Source organism: Tenrec ecaudatus, chromosome 3, assembly GCF_050624435.1.
Source record: "Tenrec ecaudatus isolate mTenEca1 chromosome 3, mTenEca1.hap1, whole genome shotgun sequence".
In the NCBI taxonomy this organism is placed as follows: Eukaryota; Metazoa; Chordata; class Mammalia; order Afrosoricida; family Tenrecidae; genus Tenrec; species Tenrec ecaudatus.
Genome location: NC_134532.1, coordinates 177,992,679 through 177,998,562, shown reverse-complemented (window position 1 = coordinate 177,998,562; position 5,884 = coordinate 177,992,679). Strand labels below are relative to the sequence as shown.

At 35.9% G+C, this 5,884-nt stretch overlaps 1 pseudogene; it reads right to left on the bottom strand.

Annotated features, from left to right (window-relative positions):
* Window positions 1–788: 788 nt before the first annotated feature.
* On the bottom strand, window positions 789–2,788 carry LOC142442470 (histone-binding protein RBBP4 pseudogene; annotated as a pseudogene).
* Window positions 2,789–5,884: the final 3,096 nt, after the last annotated feature.

Below are 5,884 nucleotides of genomic sequence, written 5' to 3'. Positions count from 1 at the left end.
AATCTAATTTTAGAAACAAATATCATCTATTGATTCACTCTTCTCAATGTAACTGAACCATCTCCCTGCAGTTGGACTATCAGATCTAAACATCTATCTTTACAGGTTGGTCCCAAGTTACAAAAATACACATCCAATTATTTCAGAGAAAGGAAAGAAATTATATGCAATTTTTAAAGAAATGCACTAACAAGTAAAAATATATAGGAAAAGAGTAACATAGAGAATAAAGTTTTGACTTAAGTGAAGAGAGAGACGAGTCTACATGAGAAAATGTGCATCAAGGCAAGTCAGGGTGAAGATTTTTGAGTAGAAATCTACATAACTTGAATCTCACCTGCATCTGAATAAAAATGACATCTCGTAGTATTATACTTCATTAATCAGACCTACTACACTTAGCTCTCTTCCTTATTCTCTCTAGCTTTTATTTACATGAGTTGGAAAAAACTGAGATTATGAAACACAAAGAAAAATAATCATATACCTATATTCCCCTATCTGTGGTTACTTCAGAACTGGGCTTATTTCTTGAAAATTCTTGAAGAAAATTTAATATAACTTTTCCTTTGCCAAATCGAGTCTCGCAGTCAACATCCAGAAAACACCCACTATCTGAGCTAGGAGTACTGCTGTTGCTTCCTATAGAGGGGTAGCAAACTTAGTCCTAGCTCAAAACTAGTGTTAAAACAGGTCTCTGTGTTGAAAGGAAACAGGGGACTCTAAGATCACAAGTACAAATATGTTTAAGATTCTTGTCTTTCTGGATCCTCACTTAACGCAGGGTCTTACACATTAACAATGTTCTCTACCACCTCCCACATTTGCATGATAGTATCTTCTGATACAGAGCAAATCGCCCAAGCTTCACTGGGATTCCAGGTGAAAGCAGGTATCTTGCCATCGTCGTCACCATGAATAAACTAAGTCTTGCAGTTCATCTTCTGCACATTTTGGGGATTGTTCCTCTCCAACTGTCCACTCAGTCTATGATAAGTACCACTGGATGCTGAAAATAGTTTCATTGTGAGGCAACCACTGAACTTGGAAAAGTTCATATTTATACAATTCAAAGGAATGGAGCAAGTGTTTCAGATTTCTCAGATGCTGCAGAGCAATCGTCTTGTCTGCTGATCCCGTGAAAGCAATGAAAGGAAAGAAGATCACCTCAGCAGTGTGAGCATCAACTGATGGTCTTAGTTTGGAAACATTGATGGAATGACTTTCTAGATCAGAAGCTTCTGATCATCAGCAATGACCCAAACTGAGACTCATGAAACAGATGCCAGGAATCATCTTCAACTGCTGCAGTGTGTCCAGTAGCAATGGTCTTCGCATTCACCACTTTTCCTTGCTTGGCAGTAGTGTTGATGTTCCACGGGCAGACACTATGATCATGCGAAGCTCTATGCAAGTGCCCATTGTGATTTGGGTCCCACAGAATCCCATAGCATTCCTTCTGATATCCGAGAAGGTGAACCTGGGTTATACTCTCCAGGTGGGACTGGCTTAGAAGATTGTTTTGTATAGTCAAAAATAAGAACATCGTTGGGTGGAGTCTTGGTGGCAATGATGCAACGTCCTGGGGTATATAATAAACTGATTTAGTTCTTCTTCACAGTTAATCTTGATTTCTATTTCATTCCCCCTGCCCCCACTGATGAGCCAGAATATCCAAATTCTCCTTCTTTGCTGTTGTAGTGTGAGGCATCAAATTGAACATCATAGTGAGGGATGCTCACTGGAAATGACAAAGTGGTTTATTCTTTGTCTGCCATGGTGGGCAGGTGAGCTGTCTAGCCAGGAAGGGTCCACAGTCGAGTGTTACAGGAGGGGTGGGGAGACTGCAAAATTTTTTTCTAAATTCTACCATGACCTCAGATGTTTCAATAAATGAGAATTAAATGTGCTGTTAATGTTACTATGTCTTAAAATATAAATATATCACACAAATTAGAAGACAAGATTAAACTCTTATACGAACAGAAAATTTGGAATTTTTTCCAAAAAAATCAGAAAATAAATTGTGTAAAGTATGAACACTCAAATATCTATTTGGCAGTATAAAATAGAAACCTGGAATAGAATCTGGCTTTTTGCCAAAAGAGCTTTTAATGATCCTGAAATGATTATTTTTCATACAGGGAAGAAAGCAAAAACATGATTTGCAGTCTTGGAAAGATTACATCAATGCACAGAAGTGTCTGCACACATTAAATCAAACTTTATGGATGCAGACATAAAAATGGATCAGTAATAAAGATATAACCTTTTAGAATAGTTGTGGGTGCCAGAGAGTGTAAAATCCAGGCTTTAGTAATGATCTACTGAGAGGGCTGCATTTTAATTTAAGCCCATTTTATCCACAAATTAATTAGTTGCCAACTAATTCTAACCTCTTTTGTGAACAGCAAATATTTTCTAAAGAATAAGTCCTTTTCTTAAATTATTTTTGGTGGGGCAGTAGTTATCCATCTTATATTCAATATCCTTTGACAATACCATAATTAAAAGGTATGAATTCTTCTTCCTATCCTTCTTCTATCAACCTGTATTATTCCCAGGAATTGCGTGTTGTTCTGATCCTGAAGCTATATCGTGGGTATTTCAAATACCAGCAGAGTCAGTCAAGATGAAAGGTTCCAACAGAACGTCCTGACTAAGAACAGAAAAGTAAATGATTGCTCACTTCTGAGACTGTGTCACGGAAGACCTTATGAATAGAAGCAAAACAGTATCAGGTAAGATAAATATGCCAGGACCTACCTTTCATTTTCCCATGGGGCATTACACAAAATGAGAAGAGGCAACAGCAAACATCCATTACAAATTGGAAATTGAGAAGTATAAATGTGGTAGTTTCATCATCTGTCAATTTTGTTTTTTTCACTTATAGAATGTTATATTTAAATTAGGTGGCACGTTTTTTGAATTGTATCATATTAGTTTTATCATCCTGTTAGGTACAGATATGATTTTATTATTTTTTGTTTGAAAATTATATAAGGCTAAAGAGTTATGGGAAAGTGTCAAATTGACAAAGGGTGGCCTGTGGTAGTCATGCAATCTGATGTCAATTTGAAGATTGAGAGTGTAGGAGTGGAATCTCACCTGTCAATAAGGATAAAGCCAATGAGGTCTCTGTGTGGGCATAGCCTCCTCCTGAGGATTCTAGGAACTCCTGTAATTCCTTTTTGGAGGTGAGAGACACTCTTTCTCTCTGCTCACACCCTGAGAGACATACCTGTGGTGAAGACCCATGGAGAGCAGCTGATAGAGCCAGACCTCTGAAGCCAGAGAAGACATGTGGACACATCTGTCAGCACTGAGATGCTTACAATTCCACTAATCTATAAGACTTCCCACCCACTGGCCTGTGATGTTCCTACATTCGTCATCATTGCATGTGTTTCATGAGTCTGAAGAGGTCTTTATGGAGTGGTAATAAAGATGTGGGCTAATATTGGATTTATGGTTTTGATCTGAATTGGGCTGGGATGTTTTCTTAATGTATATAAAGTTGCTCTTGTATATAAAGCTCTTTCTTATACATATGAATCTCTATGAATTTGTTTCTGTAGCCTGCTCAGACTTACACAATGAAATATAATATTGTTTTAAATTGGAAGTTGTTAAAAATGAAAATAAACCCATAAAGAAAGTGAGCTGAACTGGATGATATTGGCCATTTTAAATCAGATAATAATATGGTTTACTATGCCAGGAATGTCAAATTCAAGAGGAATGATATCACATTTACCATCATAATGAACATATCAATATTTATTGTGGTGTGCAATGTTAATCTGTGATAGAATGATATATATACTCCTATAAGGAAATCCAACTCATATTCAAATTCATACACTAATCATTAAAGGTGGTGATAAAAAAAATTGAATGATTCTACAAACGCTTCAGTATGAAATTGGTCAAACATATTGAACATAAGAATCAAGGTGCATGATAATTATTGGTGACTGGAATATGAAAACCAGAAACCAAAAAAAAGAAAGTAGTTGGTAAATATGGCCTTGATGGTAGAAAGAAAGCAGAAAATTTTAAGATAGAATTTCCCAAATCCAATGACTTCTTCATTGCAAATACTACTTTCAATAACATAAATGGTGGCTCTACACATGGTACTGACCACGTAGAAGCACGACTGACTACATGTATGAGAAGTGATGAAAAAGATCAATATTAGAAATCAAAGATAGACATTACATTCCTCTTCAAAAAGCACATTTCAAAAGATAATTTGACGGTCAATACTGTATCTGATAGAAATAAACATATCCACATTCAAGGAAATATAATCAATAAAATTATTTTCATATTTATGCACCAAGAAAACCTACTTATGAAGAAGTTTAAGAATTCTACCAATCCCTGTAGTATAAAAGTGATCAAACACACACTCCAAATGTCTTGATAACTTTGTGACATTGCAATGCAACAATCGGAAATGAAGAAGTATGAACAGTATTCAGAAAATGTGGTCTTAGAAATAAAAACAAAGTTGGAGATTGCATGACTGAGTTTAGCAAGACCACGGACTTATTCATTGAAATACAATTTTTCAACAGAACAAAAGGGCAACATAAATATAGACTTCTGCAAATGGAATAAAATCAAACTAATGACAATTCCAGAAATCAAATTAATTACAACTGTGGGAAGAGAAGATGGTAAAGCTCAAAAACAGCAAGCAGACCAGGTACTCACTGTGGGACAGACCATGTATTGTTTATATGGAAGTTCAGGTTGAGGTTGAATCAAATTCAAAAGATCAAAAATACAACCTTGAGTGTATGCTACCTTTTGAGGGCAATTTTCTAGTATATCACAGGAACATATTTGCTGCCATGAACACTAATAACATATTACCTGATGAACTTCAGGAAGACATCAAGAGTATCATGTATGAAGAAAAGCAAAGTCAATTATGAAAGAGGTTAAAAATCAACATGAATGTCCGAAGAAACACTGAAACTTGCTTTTAATCATAGAGTTGATAAGCATATGGAAAACAGGATAAAATAAAAAGGTTTAACAGGAAATTTCAAAGGGAAGCTTGAGAAGAAATAAGATTCTATCGACAAAATATGGAACAATGTGGGAAGCATCAGAGATGATGGAAAATATATACAGAGTACCTGTGCCAAAAAGAACTAGTTAGCATTCAAATATTTCATAAGGTCGTATATGAATAAGAACCAGTGGTGCTGAAGAAGAAATTCAAACCGCACTGAATACATCAGCCAAAAACAAGGCTCAAGGAATTGATGAAACACCACTTGAAATGTTTCGTCAAGCTGAGGAAGACCTGGGAACACTCATTAATCTGTGCCATGGAATTTGAAAGCCAGTTGCTTGACCAACTGGAAGAGATCTATATTTCTACCCATTCAAAGAAAGGTGACCCAAGATCATGTTAAAATTATAAAACAGTATCATTGATATCACATATAAATATAACTATGCTGAAGAATGGCAACAGTGGTTCTGCAGCATTCACCAGGAACTGCCAGAAGCCCAGTCAGGATTAAGAAGACACGAAAAGAGGTCTATCATTGCTGATGTCAGACGGATCTTAGCTCAAAGCAGAGAATAACAGAAAGATATCTATTTGTGTTTCATTGAGTATGCAAAGGTGTACAACTGTGTGGACAATAACAACCTAGATAATTTTAAGGAGAACAGGAATTCCAGATCACGTCATTGTGCTCCTGCACAATTTGTACATGGATCAATAGGCAGGTATGTGAAAAGGAGAAGGGAATTCTGCGTGATAAAGATAATTAATGTTATTCTTATTCATAATTACCTTGTGCGCAGAAGAATAAAACATTTCCTGGTTATGCTCCATCAGCACATTTCT